General features: G+C 33.7%; 1 long non-coding RNA gene across 1 annotated transcript; it reads right to left on the reverse strand.

The window, feature by feature from the left end:
- Positions 1-5,010: 5,010 nt before the first annotated feature.
- On the reverse strand, positions 5,011-6,890 carry LOC127261911 (uncharacterized). Its single transcript, XR_007841015.1, has 3 exons — positions 6,817-6,890; positions 6,325-6,381; positions 5,011-5,143 (listed from the first exon to the last, which is right to left on the reverse strand). It is a non-coding gene; the product is annotated as an uncharacterized LOC127261911 (long non-coding RNA).
- Positions 6,891-21,515: the final 14,625 nt, after the last annotated feature.

Here is a 21,515-nt window from a genome sequence, read left to right on the forward strand (position 1 = left end):
CACGCTGCAGGAACTTTGACCGGCACGTGGCGGCATGTTTCAGCTCCGATTGTGGTGATTTTTCCAGCGTTAGTTTCGGAAAATTATTCTCTATCTAATGGTGTAATTTTATTTGTTCGTCTAAAGAACTTTCTTTTTTCGAATTTTTTATTTGGTTTCTGTAATCTGTCAGTAGTCATATTATGACAGTCAAGTATCGTCATTGTCATCGTCAAGGTCATGTCATTAAGAATTGTCATGTTCGACCACATCATAATGTGCGCAATATTCGATTATCTTATCAGCCTGCATCTGCAATCCTCTAGAATATTGTGACTCTCTCTCATCAAGTTATTGCTTCTAGTTCCTCTCTTATCACAGATAATTCAGGTAGTCCCAGGTGGTATTTTGATTCTAGTTGCTACAATCATATGACACCTACACTTGGTCTCTTGACTAGTGCCACTCATTCAAGATATGTATCTCTACCATTTATATATCTTCATGATACTTACTTTATTCCACAATTAACTTTAAATTTTTTGTATCAGTTTGCCAATTAGTTGACCAGGGACTTATTGTTACTTTCTCCTCTTCTGGTGTGCAGGTTCAGGATTCACATACGAGTCAAATTCTTAGGATAGGTCAAAAGGTGGGTTAACTATTTGAGGTACTGTCCTTGAAAATCCCACAAATTTTTTCTATTGTTGCTACTCATGCCCCTCTTAATACCCTTCATTCCTCTAGTCTTCAGCGGCACCTTCGTCTCGGTCATGCGTGTTCCTTCAAAATTCAGTCTCTCGTTAGTAAGGGTCATTTGGGTTCTATTCGTTTTGAGTCATTTGATTGCTTACATTGTCATTTAGAAAAACAACCAGCCTTATCTCTTACATAAAATATATTAGTCGCAAGTAAACGATTTTTTCTGGTTCGCTAAACCAGAAGTGGTCAGACCGATCAACTCGCTTATGTGATGACCCTGCAAATTTGTAACTTATAATGGACATTGTCTTTTACGCCTTTCCTCATTTTATGTCCCACCCAACAAGATATGGCTCAGCCAAAAAAGGTAAGCACCTAGCACGAGCCTTTTTTGATTAGTTTAGTAAAGTAAAGCTTTGGCTCCCTAAAGAGTAAAGAAATGGATAAAAAAAAGGGGGGGACTTCTGCAACGGGCTATGCCACCCAAACCAACTGAGGGAAGTCGCATCCGTCCCCATTGCAAGCACCTACAATGTCATGGGCTGGGTTAGGGGAAGAGCCGACCGATTGCCTTCGCTGAAACGATGCGGTAGAAAGCAACGTGCGGCTTGAAGGACATAATCCGTTGTTCTCATATTTGGGGTCCTTCTCTTGTTCCTTCTTTAAGTGGGTGTCATTATTATGTCATATTTATAAATAATTACTCTCATTTTAAATGAATATATTTTTTGAAACATCGCTCAAAATTATCTCAAATATACACTCAATTTGCTCAAATGATTAGAACTCAGTTTTCATACAAACCCTCCGTACTGATAATGGTCTTTACTATAGATATTATTCGTGTGTCTCTTATGTCTGCCTTTTGTCCTGATAGGTTCTGGGAAGAAGTTGTCCTTATGTTGTCTATACCATAATCGTATCCCATTATATGTTCTCAATAACAGTACTCATTTTGAGCATTTGTATGGTCAGCCACCCGATTATAGTATGAGTGGCAAAAATAAGCACGGCCCAAAAGTTTGGTCCAAGCACGGCACGAAAAAATCGTGCTTGGGACTCCAAAAATAAGCCTGAAACTTTTCGGGCCGTGCCTGGCCCGGCACACTAATGAACCGGGCCGTGCCCGGGCTCATGAAGGTCGCGCCATGCCTAACCCAGCCCGGATTTTAAATTAACATTAAATTTTTAATAAATTTATATATATATTAATGTTTGAACAAAGACAAAAATTACAACATAACTTGATGGTAAAGGTCTTAAGTTTGTATATGTTTGGTTGTGGATTCAATTTCCTACTTCTACCATTAAAATATATTTTGAACGGGTTCAATTCCCTATTTCTACCATTAAAATATATTTTGTTCAAAATTAATTTAAAGCTAAAAAAATTAACAAAATATTTAATATTTTATTCAAAAAAAAAGCGGGTCGGCACGGGACAGCCCGATTTCAAATAGGGTCATGCTCGGGCCGGCCCTTACAAGCACGATTGCAATTCAGGCTGCGCTGGCCCCGCACAACTTGGAATCGAGTCGGCTGGCCCGAATTGCCACCCCTAGATTATAGTATCTTTCGTCCTTTTGGTTGTGTCGATTTCACTCTTATCCCTCTGCATAAATGTTTTAAATTGGAACCTCATGCGCGTTTATGTTGTCATTTTGGTTATGTGGTAGAGCATAAAGGTTATAGGCTTTGGGATCAGATCTCTAAACGGTTGCGTATATCTCATCATGTTATCTTTTGGGAGAGTGTCATGTTTTCAACATTGTCTAAATTTCATATCACATCTATATCTGATTCACCTTCATTCATGTCGTTATATCCTCACGTGTTCCCTAATTTTGATCCTACAACTTCATCTATACCTCTGGTTTCTGTTCTAGTTGAAGCTTCCGATCCACCTCTGACCTCATCTCAAAATGCTAATCTGACTGAGGTGCTTGGACCTATCATACATCATCGATCACATCGAGTAGGTCATCCACCTACTCATTTGTATGATTATATTGTTTTTCTTCTATCCTATATTTGTATGAGCCCAGGTCATTTCATGAAGCAAGTTCTAATATGTTGTGGCGATAAACGATTTCTGAAGAATTGCAGGCTTTAAAGAAGACTCATACATGGGACATAGTTGATTTACCTCCAGATAAAACACCTATTGGTTGCAAATGAATTTTCAAGATTAAAATTAAGTATGATGGGTCATTTGTGTGTTACAAAGCTCGTTTGGTTGCGAAAGGCTACTAACAGAAATATGGCATTGATTACGATGAGACCTTTGCTCCGGTGGCGTGTCTTACCTCTATTCGCTATTTAATTGCCATTGCAGTTGTTCGTGAGTGGTCTCTCTTGATGTTGGACATCAAGAATGCCTTTCTCAATTGTGATCTATCTGAGGATGTTTATATGGCATTGCCTCCAAGCTTTTCTCCTTCTTTTTTATGATTTGAAACAGACTCCATGTGCTTTGTTTTCTAAGTTCAGTTAAGCTCTTCTTAAGTTTGGCTTCACTTCTAGTCCCCATGACTCTGCCTTATTTATTCGACGAAGTTCTTTTGGAATTATTTTTTTACTTCTCTATGTTGATGATATGATTCTTACTGGGGATGATCAAAGCTACCTTCAGTAGCACTTTAATGTAAAGAGTCTTGGCCACCTTTCGTATTTCTTGGGTCTTGAGATTTCTAATGGTTCTAATGGGTTTTGCATGTCTCAGGCTAAATATGTTTTTGATTTGTTGTCTCGTTCTGGTCTCACTGATTGTAAGACAGCTTCGACACACCTTGACACTGGCTGCTATCTTACACAATGAATGGGACTTTTCTTTACAATCCTTCACTGTATCGCCAGCTTGTAGGAAGCTTGATTTACTTGACAATCACTCGTTTTGACAATGCTTACACTGTACATCTAGTTAGTCAGTTTCTGTTTGCACCTCGAACCACTCACTACTCTGTAGTTCTGCATATTCTTCGTTATATTAAGGAAACATCATTGCATGGATTACACTTCTCAGTCAGTCTCCATTAACTTTATCCAGTTACTCTAATGCTGATTGGGCAAACGATCCTACAGATATTCGCACCACTGTTGGTTTTTGCTTCTTTCTTGGTGATTCTTTTGTTTCTTGGCCTAGCAAGAAATAAACAGTTGTCTCTCGTTCCCACCTGAATCCGAATATTGAGCCCTTGCTGATGCTACTTCTGAGCTTTTGTGGCTTCATTAGTTCATTGATGACCTTGGTGTTCCGCAGTCATCTCCTATTCCTCTGCATTGCGACAGTAGAAGTGTCATCCAAATTTCCCACAATGATGTTTTTCATGAGCGCGCAAAACACATCGAGATTGACTGTCATCTTGTTCATCATCTTGCTCAGTTCCAATCTCTCTTACGCATGGTTCTCCGTTGCGGATCGGCCTTCACCGTTTCAAATACGTCGCAACATATCATCTCGATGTATCGGTTAAATATCGGTCAAAATTCTAAATATAAAATTTTGTATTTTTTAAATATAATTGATAATAAGTGATAAAAATAATTAATATAATTAATTTAAAAAATTAAAATTTAAATAATTGAATTTAGTTATAATTTGAATTATTTTTAATTTTTGTAATACTATTATTTTAAAATTCAATTTAATATAACTTCTCTCCTACGTCACTTCTTCTTCTCAAATCATATTTCTCCCCGAACCGATTTTTGTTTCCCTAACACGCCTTATTTCTTCTTCATATTTCTCCCCGAACCGATTTTTGTTTCCCTAACACGCCTTATTTCTTCTTCTTCCTCCCATTTCTTCGCCGGCTCAGCTTTTTTCTTCTTTTCCCATTCCCCGTCTAAAGATTTGCCCACGTTATTTTGTTCTTTCTCCCCCCAAAAAAAAGCTTAAATTAAGAAGAATAGAAAAAGATTTTGAAAAAATCGGATATGGCGAACTATGCTCTTACACAAACTAAAGTTGGCTTCTACCACTTATTTGAGTTTAAGAGGAATGTTGAAATATTTATTATTATTTATTTGTTTGTTTACTTTATCCGTTTTGACTATGCTTATAAATAGGTTTTAATTTTATTATTAATGTGATCGATTATTTTCCTTCCAAAAATTATTTTAACAATATAGTAAAAATTGATGTAAAAAAAAAACAAATTAATTGAATAGTATAAATGTAACACCCCCAGTTGGCTCATACTGGAAATGCTACTGCCACACTGCATCATGAGGTCGTCACCTCCTACTTCGGGCCCCACAATACAGTGTTAAGGCTAAAATTACCATAAAAGCGCATTATTATATAACAGAATCTGATTTATAAATATTTACAAAACACACCCCATAACAAGAGGTTTTTCCGGTTAAAAATTTATATATAATACAATAGACGTAAGTTCACTCACTAAACCCATTTTTCTATATCTCGAGACGTCCCCTGTCTCAGATGTGCCATGCATACCTGAAACAAATATTTTCTTAGAAGCAGTCCAGAATTAAATCCATTTTAAGAACTAACGTGAAATATGTCATTTCACACATTTTTAAAATAAAGTCTAATTCCTGTTAATCATAAAATACGTGTCATGTCATGCCAATAGTGAAATGATGCAATACAGATATCAAACTCGACAGCAATGCACACTCACATATATATATATCCGCCAAAGTGAGCAGCCGGAATAACCTCGGCTCCATAATCATAGGCTCACTACATCTGTCTAAGTGAGCAGCCGGAATACCCTCGGCCCCGTAATAACAAGCTCACTAGACCATCATCAATAAATAGCCGGAAAATCCTCGGCTCAAGGAAGGACATGATAAACCCATAATAATATAACGGTCATCCGGTCACTTCCATATACCCACCATACGACTCCCACAATCAATACATGGATAGCCGAACGTTGTCGCCATTAACCATAAGACGCCCCATAGTCTGTGATAGCGAAGATAGGACCCCAGCTGACGAGCCCTATCCCGTGTAATGTAGTAGAATCCGTGCAACCTGGAATCACCCAAGGGAAACCCGGAAACTCTACTCCTCCTTGCGTGCCCTAACGAGATCACGTTTGGAGTTTGGCATATGATCCAAAACTACCGGTAGACATCACTAGTAGCTACTCCAATGAGTGGAACAACACCGAACACGAATGATTAGACCAAAATACATCTCAACTACCATGGGTCTAATCCATGAATGACCGTGCGACTAAGTCATCCAGTTGTCCGACTACTATCGTCCACTATCGCCAAAGTGTTACGGTACATCGGGGTCGAATATCCTAACCCCAGATGATGCCCTCGCCTAGCACTACCGCACACGGCGACTAGACGATAGATCCATAAATCATATCCGATAAACCGTGCAATATGTGTGCAACATGCCAAATAAGTGAATTTACCGAAAAGGGCAGGAGAGACAGCTCACCTATCCTCCTTTTCATAAATTCACCAATGCGATCAAATACGCATATCAAATATCATAAACCGTGAAGTCTCCCACATGCATACGCACACATATATATAAATATATACATGCAACAAAATGATTCACATATATCACATTAACATATTAATCAAAACCGCATGCAACATGCATATCTAATTTCTTAAAATTAGATTTAATTCCCTACTGCTTACCTCTTGTCGACACTCCCTGGCTTTCGCAATTTCACCTAAATCTCTTCCAACGTACACCTGTTCCATTATTTACTCAATTCAGCTGAGCTATATGCTTATTCATAGAAGCTACCTGCTTATTCAAAAGCTAATTTCTATAATTAACTCGTTGGGTTTCAAACTTTTATATTTAGTAGAATACGATATTATAGCTATAAAACTCTTATACCTCCTACTATTTATATCGCCCGATTATTAAATAAAAATACTTAAAGATATGAATAAACAGGCAGGTGCAATACACTGCCGTTTTCAATTCGGCTCGGATCAATACGAAATTCTAAGAATATAATACTAGGACTACGAATAGACTATTAGCTAAAGAAATTCGTCGATTAAATAGCCAAATAGCCGGTTATGAATTTTTGAAGAATTTCTAATTTAATATTCCCAATATCGAAATTCATATTAAAATCCATAATTAAATTCTACGTATAACAAGGAATATAATACCGAAGTCGGAATCAAAATCAACCAGCTAAATCTTTTTCTTCCTTCTTTTCTTCTCCTTTCTTCTTCTCCTTCGCGTTTCGCTTCCTTCGCTTCTCAGGTAAGGTTTGTTATATATATATAATTATATTATTATTATATATATTATATTATATTATATTATATTATTATTATTACTATTATTATATCTTCGTCATCATCCATCTTTATTATTATTATTATTATATTATTATATATATTATATTTTATATTTATTTTTATCGATATTTATCCGTTTAACAGTTTTTTCAATCATAATCAATATATAAAATAAGAATAAAATTTATTCCAAAGTATTAATTTCTTGATTCCAAAATATTATAAAAATATTTATTTGCTATAATAATATTATTTTATACACTTCAAAATTGGGGTATTACAATAAAATCGAAAAGAAAATATTTTCTTCTCTCTGTTCTATTATGCAATCTTATGGCTATTATAAAAATGTATATGTATGTTGATACAAAATATTACAATCAACAACTAACTTAAAAAATTAACAAAAACTTAAAAGAAAATACATCAAATATATTTGTTTGGAGTTTGGATTTTAAAAAATTTTAAATATAATTTTTTAATAATTATTTGATATAATATAAATAAATATTTATATAATATTTTAAATATAAATTTATTTTTTTATATAATATAAAAAATAAACATACAAATTTAGTTTTCATAATTTTAATAAAAAAATAATAAATAGTTAAAATGTCCAATCAAACACACGCTATAGATCTACATTTTTTTTTTTTTGTTTTTTGATCGGACACATAGATCTCCTTTATCTAAATAACTAGTGGGGCTATGCAAGGCCTAAACAATATATTAACTATTGTTCTTTTATTTTTTTCACAAAATATCACATTAAAAATATATTTAAAATGTCTTTATACAATTATTAAATTATATAAAATAACTATTGTTATTTAAAATAATGAATATATAAAATTTAAACATAAAATAGTCTAAATAAATTAATACATTAAAAAAATATATAATTGAAAATTGAGTTTAATTGTATTGAAAAATTCACAAAATCCGGGGTATTCATTTTTAAATATATTATCAATAATACTTCTCAAGTCAATATTTTTGTTTCTATTATAATATTTTACGCGCAGCCAGTTCTTATTTTAATCGAGTGATGCATTTGATCTATATTTAAAGCATCTAAGCTTTACTCACTCCGTTTTAAAACAATGGTCCTATTTTTTTATTTTTGTATGTTTAAAAAAATAGTCTCATTTTCATAAATAAACATACTACAATAAAAATTTTATTATCTCTCATTATTATTACACAAATTCTGCCACCTTTTACACAACTACACTCACAATGGCAAAAATATTTTTTACTCGTACTTTTTACCAACTACTAATATAATATCGATATTCCTTAAATCTTATGTCGAACCCTAATACGACTATTCTTCTGAGACGGATGGAGTATTACTTATACCAATTGTACAAAATTTAAATAATATTTAAATGAACTAATATTAAAAATATTAGTCAATGGACAGAGCAATAAAAATAGGCAAAGGATCGTGAAACCAAACAGATGAACAATCACGGATCTAGATGGACATCGAAGGGGAAGGTTGATTCGTTAGTTTTGCTGGACAGGAACACCAGAAAACCCAATCGGAGCAACGACGGGCGGAGTAGGTTTGAGAAGAAATATCGCAATGTGTGAACGAGAGAGTGACTATGATAGTCTAAGACGGGTATAACAGATAAGAGACCAGGTAAGCAGATCCAATAGTTCAGAGAGAAACCCTCAATCCAACGGCTGAAATCAAGTCTCGCATTTGAACAAGTTCAAACGGCAGGTCACTGGATCCGGCTGCAATATGGGCGGGTCTTGTTATGTGTAGCTGTTGGGCCTCCAAATCATTAGTCCAAAACATCACAAATCTCCACCTTTTAGGGCATGAAAAACGTGCTTTTAACGGGTATCATCACTGTCCGAGCAATCAATGCTTTCAGTCTTTTAACTTACGGACTTATTAACACAGTTAGTATTCCCAAATTCTAACCATCATACGAAAACAACAACTTTTAAAGTATTAAAGAAAAACAATGGAGAAAACCGTGCAATTTAAACAATAATTAAATTACAGTTTTTACAATTTCGAAAATATTTTTAATCAAAAGAATCAATATACACTATTTTCTTACACAAGTTGAATTTCATAATCGACAAACCTTTTGTTCCTATGTCCACATGGTTGAATTCAGTAGGAATTGTTTCAAGTTTTGAAAAACCTTTAGACACGTCATCACGAATAAAATGTAACATAGCGTCTATATGTTTAGTATGATCAAGAAAAACTGGATTTTACACAGTTGGATACCATATTAGCTATCCGAAAAAACAATAAAATCTTTATGCAAATAACCAATATCATTTAACAGGCCCTTTAACCACAAAGCTTCTGTTATAGCCACATATTCAAATTCAGTACTAGAAAAAACAACTATATGTTGGAGTTTTTAATTACTCCTAACTAATACATGATCCATATAAGGTAAAGACATAAGATGTAGTTGACTTTCTAGAATCTCTATTATTTTCATAATTGGAATCCACATACTCATTTAGTTTAATCTCACTAATGTGTTTACCAAAGACTAAACCAACATTAACAGTACTAACCAAATACCTAAACACACATTTCAATGCATTCCAATGTTCCATACCAGGATTATCCATATAACGACTCAATCAACTGATAACATAAGCTAAATCAGGTTTAGTGTACACCATCAAATACATAATAGAATCTATCGCATTAGTGTGTGAAACATTCTTTATGTATTTCACATCATTTTCATATTTTGGACATTGTTCTTATGACAAAATGAAATTAGATGCAAGAGACACTAATGAAATTTTGCATCACACATAGAAAATTTCTTCTAAATTTTCTTAATATATGAGAACTAATTTAAAAACAGCACATTATCTTTCCTATCCCTCGCTATATTCATGTCAAGAATTATTTTTGCATCCCATAAATATTTCATAACAATTTTTTTCCTTAAACAATTTTTCACATGATTTTTATTTCCAAACTAGAATTCATTAACAATATATCATCAACATATAACAGCAAGAATATGAGATGTTTACATGCTATTTTCAAATACAGACAATGGTCAAATTTACTTCTAATGAATTCCAATGATTTATACATTCATCAAATTTTATATTCCAGTGCCTAGGGGACTGTTTTAATCCATAGAGTAATTTTTTTAAAAGACAAATATAACTAATAAAATATTTGCTATGTCAATATGTTTTATCATTATGCATTTCATTTCTCATCTACTAATAACATACTACATTTTAATATAGTAGTTTCGTCCATGATTTGGTTGGTGAATACGAATCATTATGATTTATGACTTTAAATTACAATGGGTCATAGATCTTTTATATAGACATCCCAAATTGGATAGAGATAAATAGTTCTAAATATTTAAGGTAATATTGTTCTTATTTTTTTTTTACATATTTTCCATTTTTTATTTATAATTTTTTTAGCATTTCTATTGTTGGAAAATTGCTCATGAGAATACTATGCGTGAGCTATTCGACTATAAGTGTTTAGGCGTACTACGAAGTGCGTTAAAGAGACCAAGTCACAGAAGAAGATTCAACGATAGTTGAATCTTGTTTACTTTTGTGACATGATAAAACAATGAGAATCAAATAACTATCGTAAACTCAAAAATAGAAATATTGATAACTGTAATAAGAATCCAAATGTAAGATTAAATCAGTACACGGTGGATGCTTGTTGACTAATCTTGTTAGGAAAAAATGGTCTTACAATTCAAATATTGATGTCATATTCTTTTGTATATATTGATTATATTTATATAACAATTCTGTAAAATATTGTTCTTATTTGAGCACACTATTATGAGAATCTTGCTGATTTTAATTGCGAACATGAATTGGATTTAGGTCTAATACTCTCAGAGCTTGAAATGCACTGAACATACTGACACAAGCCAGATGGCATGTATGCATCCAAATCAACGGCTCAGTTTGAGGTAACTTATTCACTTTATAATTCTATTATTTTGCATCTTTTAAAAAAAAATTATAATTTTATTTTTTATATATAGAAAACTCTTATTAAGTCCCCTCAAAATACACAAAGTAGCTCAATTCAAGCATCTTCTAAACAGTCTTGTTGATGCATATGAGGATTTAACCATAAAAGTTGAATGCCAAGGCTAGGATCCTCTAAACAGACGGCTCAAGTTGTTCTTTGTGGTTCTTGTTCTCGAAGTGAGAAGTCAATGCTAATAATTAGGTTTAAAGTTAAGACTATATTAATAATTAATTATTATAATACATTTAAATAATTAGTCAAAAATTTTGTTGTTCACATCCATGATTTATTTGAATTATACATGCATTTTACTCATTTATCTTCTTTTGGTTCATTACCTATATATTGATTATGTAGTCTTACTAAGGGATGGGATGTTGCTCATATAGATTAATTATATAACTTTTTAATTATTAATAAATTAATTATTCTTACTATCTAGGTGCATCAAATTATCAATTAACCCATTCTATGGACCATTCGATCGAGACAATATGAATTGGTTGAGACAAAAAAAGGCACTTTCAGAGGTTAATTTCATATCAAATAAATCATTTGATAGATTTGTATTTTATTTTTATAATATTTTTAGTGAAGCTTGCATAATTAATACAAATAGCTAAACAAGTTAATACTCTATATCGATAGGTTATGCATATTCATAATCTTCATGTCAAATATAGTGAAGACGTTGTTTCTTCTCAACAATCGATATATCCCCCGAGCCATTTCGAAGATTGACCACTTTTAGATGAGAATGATCTTATCGTATTTATTCCAACCTATAAAAAGGGTAATATTGAAGAGGATGATGATGATGAAACAACAAATGACTCTAACTCGAACAAGGAGTATTGATTTTTAATTCCAATAATTATTAATTAAATATATTTGAATTGTATTACTTTTTCTATTTATTGCCATACACATTGTGGTTTGATCATGGTATGTGGTATGATAATTTAAGACAATGATTTATGATATTGACATGCTCTCATTTTTGTAGAAATTTCATAAGACTTGAACTAGGCAAAAGAATTAATTTATTACGGCATTAGATTGTACAAAATTTAGTATCGGATATTGCTTTAATTATTTTAAGATACCAGTTTCAAAAATATTGTCATAATTGTTCAATACAAATTATAACATCGGATATTGCTACAATTATTTTGACATAGTATATAGTATACGGTCTTGATTATTGTCATGCTTGTTCGAGAAAAAATATTGTCTCAGGTATTATCACGGTTGCTCAAGACAACATATATTCTCGGATATTGCCATGACTTTAGGAGAGATAGTACAGTCTCGGATATTGTCATTGTTTTTTAAGACAAAGTATAATCTTGAAAATTATCACGGCCGCTTGAAATAAAATATAGTCTCAAAAATTATCATAGTCGTTCGAGAAAAAAGATAGTCTCGAAAATTATCACAAATGTTCGAGACAAAATATAGTTTTGGAAATTATTACGATTGTTTGAGAAATAATATAGTCTCAACAATATTTGCGAGTATTTTCGAAAAAATCTGTAAGGTTTCGAGACAATTGCCGAAGATTTCAATTAATTTTCTCATATTTATAAATATTCCGAGATAATTTTATATATATCCAGCAGTATCTACTTCACTTGAGAGAGTTTCTTTTGACTCTATCTAACTCAGTAAATGATAATACACCACTTCCGGTCTTAATGAACAAACTCAAGTCTTTTCGGTTATATTTTGAATTTAAGGAGGGATGTTAAAAAATATTTGAAAAATATGCATATATATTATTTATGGTATCTATTTTATTCAAGATATTTATATAATTCGTGACTTATTTAGATCATTTGTAGGTCATTTATTTTGACTTATTTAGATCATTTGTAGGTCATTATAAATAAATATGATTTTTTATAATTAATATAGATAATTTTAATTTTATATTCCAACCAATAATATTATTATAAAATACTCATTTTTTAATTTTACTTTATTAAAATTTTATTATTTTATTATTTTTTACCCAAAAAAGTGGCATAAATATTCTAAAAAAATAAAGTAAAATATAATGCATGCACTTCACACATTGTTGTGATATGTGAATGTCTTCCCAAGTCCACTACCAAGAAATTGTCTATTTCTACCGGAATGAAATCTGCTACAAATTTTCATTTTTCGTGGCACAAAGCTATTTGTGATATTTTTGTTGTGAGTTTTGGTCGGTACATTTACTTGAGTAACAAAAAGTCTGTATAGCCACAAATGTCGTAACAAAAAGGTAGTGGTCAACGCTTGTGGGAGGACATTTTGTTACGATTTTTTGTACGCGACAAAAATTAGAATTCTTTTTGTAACGAATCATTGCCATAACAAATGATGCGGTGTCAAAGTTTTCTGACAATTACAATATCTTTTCTTATCAATTTTTGTTACAGTTTCTTGTTCGTGACGAAAAATAAAAGTTTGTTTGTAACGAAGCATAGTCGTAACAAATAATGCATTGTAGATGTTTTCTGATATCCATATTATCTTTTTGTAATGGTTTTCGTAACATCTTTTTGTGACAAAAAATAAACTATTTATCCGTTAAAATAACTTTTTGTTACGACTTAAATATACAATTGTAACGATTTCTGTAATAATATCTATTCTGTGAAAATTCTCATACAATCTTTCTTTCCACATTTCTACAAAATCCATCATAAAATCTATATAAAAAAAATGATCCAACGACTGTCTAAGAGATGCCATAATTAGTTACACTAATAATCGTACCAACTACGCACGAAAGGACTACATAAAGAGCAAACAAATCAAAATTATATACTTATGAGCAAAATGATCATCTAGTAAGCCTAAAAGACGTCATAAGTTTACGTAAAATGCTCAATCCAATATAGAAAACATCTAAGACATCAGTCCAAGTTAAAACATATGCATATGGTCTGATGCTCATGCAGCGACAAAAAACGGAGGAACTCAGGTGTGGAGAACCAGCTGCAATGAATAAGTAAGCTGTATAAGTATTTAATTACGAAATGAATAAATTACTAACAAAAATAAACATTCAAGGATAAATTACATGTATCTTTGTACGTCCACTCGATGGGATTGACATGGACTACCTCCCAAGAGTACGTGCTCCAGCAATTGTTGGCAGAATAATTGCAATCTCCAGAACTATGGCAACCTTGATAAAGATCTTATCCATTGTTAGCATATCACCTATATACAACAATTGAAAAAAAATCGTTATCACGAATAATAATGTATATTTCATGACTAAAACTTATAAGGGTGTAATCCTTCTATAGAAATTACTATATTACTAGCTTCTCCCCAACTTTCATTGGTGCAGTTGGCACATAAAGAATATTGACTTTTTCATATCCCTTATAATTCCATAGTTCCTTGTGGAAGGGTTGTGGCACCAAATTGAGTACCATCTCCATGAGCCAAAAATCCATCGAATACTATCACTTTCTTGAAGTAAGGCACTTAAAGACAAAAATAACAATGCATTTTCAACTCCATAATCTACTTCACGTTCTTTTTTTTTCTTCCTTACGCCAAAGTTTTATCAATTTTTCATTCAGACTTTATTTGAACTGTTACCTACATCCATGTATAATTAATTTCTAAATGTCAAATTTCATGCCAAGCAATATGAATATTTCAACCAATAATTAAGGAACAACAATGCCAAAATTCATTTAGTACCTATGTAGTGTTGGTAATATAAACTTGAGTTAAAGATTGTCATTAAATTATGTATTAATTATTGTGTGTTGTCCGTTTAGTTTCTCAGTGTTTGAGTTATGTATTAAGAGACTGTTTGGTTGCTTTGTAACTGCTATTTATAATTTCTGTATATCTTTGTTATTTGAGAGAGAAGACAAATTATTGAGTCGTCCATTCCCCTCTCGGTTATTGAAATATTTCTTCTGTCAAATCCAACAAAGTGGTATCAGAACCACCACCACCACCGCCACAAAAGCATCAAAATGAATAGCACTGTACCATTTCAATACCCAAAACTAACTCAAGAATGGCAATTGGTCCATCAGGATGAAAGCCATACTTTGATCGCAGGAAGTGTGGGATATTGTTGATAGAGGATATGATTCATCTGCAACTACAGAAGGGATGACCGCAGCACAAAGAGATGCACACAACAGATTAAAGAAAAGGGACTAGATGGCTCTATCCATCATTCACATGTGTGTGGAGGACAACGTATTCAAAAAGGTTTCATCGGCAAGCACAGCGAAGGAAGCCTAGGAGATTCTTCAAAATTCTTGTCAAGGAAAAGATAAGGTAATCAAATTTCGATTACAAACATTGATGGGAGAATTCAAATCATTGAAAATGAAGGATTTTGAAAGTATTGGAGACTATGTGAACTGAGTCCTTGCCATCGTCAATCAATTGAAGAGATATGGTGAAACCATCGATGATGTTTGGGTGAATGAGAAAATTCTCAGATCATTGGATCCAAAGTTTGATTATGTCATTACTGCAATTGAATAATCAAAGAATTTGGAAGACTTGTCTATTGATCATCTTTTGGGGTCATTAAAGCCTATGAAGAAAGAATCAAACGACGAGAAGAGCCGCTTGTCCAGGTGCTGCAATCGAAATTATCAGTACAACATGAGAATGAGCAATTCAGAAATAACAGAGGTAGAGGTAGAGGACGAGGACGAAGTCATGGTCGTGGCCGCGGTTTTGAACGAGGAAGAATGCAGGCAAACTATGGTGGTAGAGCTGAAACAGACTCATATGAACAAAGAATTCGAGGACGAGGAAGACGGGGTCATTTTCATGGAGGTCGCGGATGGAAAAATAATGTACAATGCTACAATTGCCAAAAATTTGGACACTTTGCAGCAGATTGCAAATTTAACTCCAATAGAGTTGAAAAGGCGAACCAAATGAAGGCTACTGAAGAAGAAGAGGAATCTACATTGCTATTGTCTTGCAAAGGTGAATCAGAAAAAACTCAAGAGACTTGGCTTCTTGACTCCGGTGCTAACAATCACATGACTGGAAACAAATTCTTGTTCTCCAATCTTGATGAATTTGTGAAAGGAAATATTTCTTTTGGAGATAGTTCAAAGGTGCCAATTATGGGGAAAGGTGATATTCTAATCAAATTGAAGAATCAAGAACATGAGTTTATTTCTCACGTCTATTATGTACCAGACTTGAAGTCCAACATTTTAAGCATGGGTCAATTATTGGAAAAGGGATATGAGTTTCATATGCAAGGAAATAGGATGGTAATGAGAAATGGAAATGGAAAGCTAGTTGCAAAGGTTCCGATGACAAACAACAGAATGTTCAAACTTAGCATTTATCCAGATCATGTTAAGTGCTTGAACATGTCTATTGAAGATCCGTCGTGGCTTTGGCATCAACGATTTGGCCACTTGAATTTTGACGGGCTGAAGATAATGACAATGGAGAAAATGGCACAAGGTTTACCTTCGATAAATCATCCAAATCAATTGTGTGAAGGCTGTATTTTGGGAAAACAATTTCGAAATTGTTTCCCAAAGGAATCTGGAAGTCGTGCCACGAAGCCTTTGTAATTGGTGTACGCAGACATTTGTGGTCCTATCACTCCAGCATCATTCGGTAACAAGAAATTTTTTCTGCTGTTTATTGATGATTATAGTCGCAAGACATAGGTTTATTTCTTGAAGGAAAAATCCAAAGCATTCGATGCATTCAAAAGGTTCAAGGTTTTGGTTGAGAACAGCGCAGGTCTAAAAATCAAAGCAATGAGAACGGATCGAGGAGGAGAATTCACTTCAAATGCCTTCAATAAATTTTGCGAGGAGCATGGGATTGATCGAAGGTTGACAACTCCATATTCTCCTCAACAAAATGGGGTTATGGAGAGGAAGAATAGGACAATCTTGATCATGATCCAAAGTATGTTGAAATCAAAGCAAATGCTAAAGTGGCAAAAGTCGTGGCTTGTGCAGTTTATTTATGCAACAGGAGTCTGACGAAGAGCTTGCACAAAGTTACACCACAAGAGGCATGGAGTGGAAAGAAACCAAATGTGTCACATCATCAGGTGTGTTTGTTTGGGGGTTTGGATTTTGAGATGAGATTTAAATAGTAAAAAGTTTGAATTTGAATAGTTGTATGATGTGATATAAATAGGTGTTGATGTGATGTTTTGAATGTAAAATTAATTTTTAGTATAATATAAAAATTGAAAAATAGGTGTTTGATTTGATATTTTTGGGGGGAAAATGGGATAAATAGTTGGATTGGAAATCCAATCCCCCAAACAAACACACATGTTCCAGATGAATTGAGAAAGAAATTGGATGACAAGAGCAGAAAGCTGGTATTCATTGGGTATGACCAAAAATCAAAAGGATACAACTTGTATGATCCAGAGAAGAAGAAATTGATTGTCAGTCGGGATGTTCAGTTCGACGAATCAAGCCCATGGAATTGGAGTATGCAAGAAGAAAATTATAACTTTCTTCCACTACCAGTTGATGATGAAATTGCTCCTGAAGTTGTGACTCTAGAAACACCTTCACACCTCTCTCCATCCCAAGGTTCTCATCCAAATTCAATTCCTTCACCAAGTTCGTCTAGTCGCCCTCGTCGTGCTAGACAATTATCAGATCTTTATGAGGAAATTGATGAGGTACAAACTCATTTATGCTTATATACCGATGCTGAAACAATTACATTTGATGAAGCTGCCCAGGATGAAAAATGGAAGCAGACGATGGATGATGAAATAAAGGCGATCTTGAAAAATGATACTTGGGAAATGGCGACACTTCCAGTAGGAAAAAAAAAAGTGGGAATAAAATGGTTATTCAAGATAAAGAAAAATGCCAAATGAGAGGTCGAGAATACAAAGCTAGACTTGTTGCTCGTGGCTTTACGCAAAAAGCTGGAATTGATTATGAGGAAGTATTCGCTCCAATCGCTCAATTGGAAACCATTTGACTGGTCATATCTTTAGCAGCCCAACACAATTGGAAAATCTTCCAAATAGATGTGAAATCGGCTTTCTTGAATGGATACTTAGAAGAAGAAGAACTATATGTAGAGCAGCCACCAGGTTACATTGTTGAAGGGAAGGAGGATAAGGTGTTGCGATTGAAAAGGGCGTTGTATGGACTCAAGCAAGCACCAAGAAGTTTGGTATAATCGGATTGATGCATATTTTCTGAAATGTAGATTTGAAAAATGCCCACATGAGCATGTTGTGTATCTAATGAGAAACAAAAATGGTGGTGTTTTACTTGTATGTCTATATGTGGATGACTTGATTTTTACAGGAAATGATCCAAGCATGTTCGATGATTTTAAAAGGAGGATGACTGAAGAATTTGATATGACGGAATTAGGCCCTATGTCATATTGTAACACCCCGGCCGGCTCAAACCGGAGCGTCACCGCCACGCCACACTATAAGGCTCGTTCATCAACCAACTAGCCCTACGTTGTGGTGCTAAGGCTAAAATAACCATTACAAAATAACTATTTAGAGATTTATAATTAAAGCGCACCGGTTTATCATTTAAATAAATAATATTCGATTCAAAAACATAAGATGGAAATAGTTCAAAAGGCATTAGTTATTAAACATTAATAATGGATTTCAAAAATATTTTAGAAGATAAAGTAGTTATAGTTCCCCCCGATGGATCATATGACGTGGATGCATTATTTAGGTATAACAGAAACATGATCACCTACAAAAAGGTTGTAAGAAGAGGGACAACACAACGGTTGAGTAAGCGCAATTAATCGAAGATAAATTAATACGATATAATACCACAAAATCATTTGAAGAAGATAGCTTGAATAAGACGACACATATCACATAAGGATGACTCACACACACGAGTCTTTTAGCGCCTCCCTTATATCTCCTTTTCATTCTCAAATAATAGTGATGAGCACATCACGAATAAAACTCCACTAGGCCTTAATCAGGGCCGGCTCGACCCGGTTTTCCAACCTTATTACTTTGTATGACACGTCACATAGTTACACATAACAAGCATAGGGTCACAACCCTCAAGGAAAACTCCACAATGTGTACATAAGGGTTTGAAACCCAAAATACACGTAAATCAATTTATTATTAGGTTGCGAGGGGCGCCATACGGCCCACAACCCTCTAGTCTCCAATATAACATACCAAGAGGGGATTGTATGCAATCGAACCCTCCATCACGGATGACGGTCCAAAGACCTTTTCATCGTGAATGATGAGCACCTCGGAATCACCCAAAAAGGGAACCCGTCATCTCGATCCCTCGACCTAGCCCATTCGTGATCTAGTTCAAGGTTAGCTAGTTATCCTAAAATATCGGTATGCCCTCACGTGTTTGCAAGGTACAGAGGTGGAAGGCTATGCCTTATCATCCAAACAATCGACGAGTTGATCGGACTCGACGAGTAGTTTCAATTATCAATTTGACCAAATACTCAACATGCTCTTCGGCAAATTTCAAAAATAGTGTTTTAAACTCAAAATATTCTAATTGTCAACATTTAACCATGCAAAGTAGGATATTAGATCCAACAAGTTTGTTATGATTTCACTTTATTTCGCCAAATAAACATTCGACAAAAATTTCAATCACAATAGGCATGGTCTAATTCCAAAAATCATAATATTTAAATATAATCGTAAATCTTTTTCCAAAAACCATAACTAGGTTAAGGCAAAACTAGGGTTTCAAACTCATCCCAAAAATTCTACGATTTTCAATTTAAAATTCAATAATAATCTTCACATAAGCCTTAATGACATTATAATCAACTTCTTAGAAGAAATTGGCAAAACCTAATACTTTTAGGGCAAACACATTTGACAATAATTTTGAAAAATATCAATAGAAAGGGTCTAGGGATTAAAACATATCAATCTATCTAAGATTAATCCCACTTACCTTAAGAAAATAGACCAAAAGGAAGAGTTTTGGTGAAGAAGAATTCCAAGGAAGAAGAGGGGAGGGGACTGGCAGCGTCTGTCTGGCTGCTGTGCTGCCTCTGTTATTTTCTTTTTATTTTATTTTATTTTATACTTTATTAAACATAAAAGACTTTGACTCATCCTCTATATATATATATATATATAGGCACTCTAACACCTGGATATGCTATATCTTAACAAACTATGGATACGCTATATCTTATCACATCTACACCTGGATATGATATATCTTAACAAATTATGGATAAAGATACCTAAATTAAGAGATACTGATAAACTAAATCTAGTTTATTATTTATTTTACCCCAAAATCAATTTTATTCCTAATTTACAGTCAATTCCTTAATTTCTTACACCAAAAGCTCAAAATAAATTAGGCCTAAAATAATATTTTCCGACTCCGGCGTCGAAGTCTGGCAAGTTCCAGCAAACTTCCGGCGAATATTTTTACGGGGTATTACATCCTCCCTCCCTTAGGGCATTTCGTCCTCGAAATTGATCTCCTAATAATGACTAGGCCTAATAAGCTCTCACTAATCAAATAGCATAACCAATGCACATAAACACATGGAACGAACACTAATCAAATAGCATAACCAATGCACATAAACACATGGAACGAACACTAATCAAATAGCATAACTAATGCACATAAACACATGGAACAAACACTAATCAAATAGCATAACCAATGCACATAAACACATGGAATGAACATAAAATGCAATGCATGCCATGAATGCACCCAAACCCGACTAAACCCATGATCTAATTGATTTTAGAAATTCCGAAATCTTCAAGTTTTATTAACCAAGAAGCATGAGCCTTTAACCTAGGCTCTGATACCATCTGTAACACCCCGGCCGGCTCAAACCGGAGCGTCACCGCCACGCCACACCATAAGGCTCGTTCATCAACCAACTAGCCCTACATTGTGGCGCTAAGGCTAAAGTAACCATTACAAAATAACTATTTAGAGATTTAGAATTAAAGCGCACCGGTTTATCATTTAAATAAATAATGTTCGAGTAAAAAATATAAGTTGGAAATAGTTCAAAAGGCATTAGTTATTAAACATTAATAATGGATTTCAAAAATATTTTAGAAGATAAAGTAATTATAGTTCCCCCCAATGGATCATATGACGTGGATGCATCATTTAGGTATAACAGAAACATGATCACCTACAAAAAGGTGGTAAGAAGAGGGTCAACACAACGGTTGAGTAAGCGCAATTAATCGAAGATAAATTAATACGATATAATACCACAAAATCATTTGAAGAAGATAGCTTGAATAAGACGATACATATCATATAAGGATAACTCACACACACGAGTCTTTTAGCGCCTCCCTTATATCTCATTTTCATTCTCAAATAATAGTGATGAGCACATCACGAAGAAAACTCCACTAGGCCTTAATCAGGACCGGCTCGACCCGGTTTTCCAACCTTATTACTTCGTATGACACGTCACATAGTTACACATAACAAGCATAGGGTCACAACCCTCAAGAAAAACTCCACAATGTGTACAAAAG

This window comes from Andrographis paniculata, unplaced genomic scaffold (genome assembly GCF_009805555.1).
Source record: "Andrographis paniculata isolate CXL003 unplaced genomic scaffold, ASM980555v1 Contig64END, whole genome shotgun sequence".
NCBI lineage: Eukaryota > Viridiplantae > Streptophyta > Magnoliopsida > Lamiales > Acanthaceae > Andrographis > Andrographis paniculata.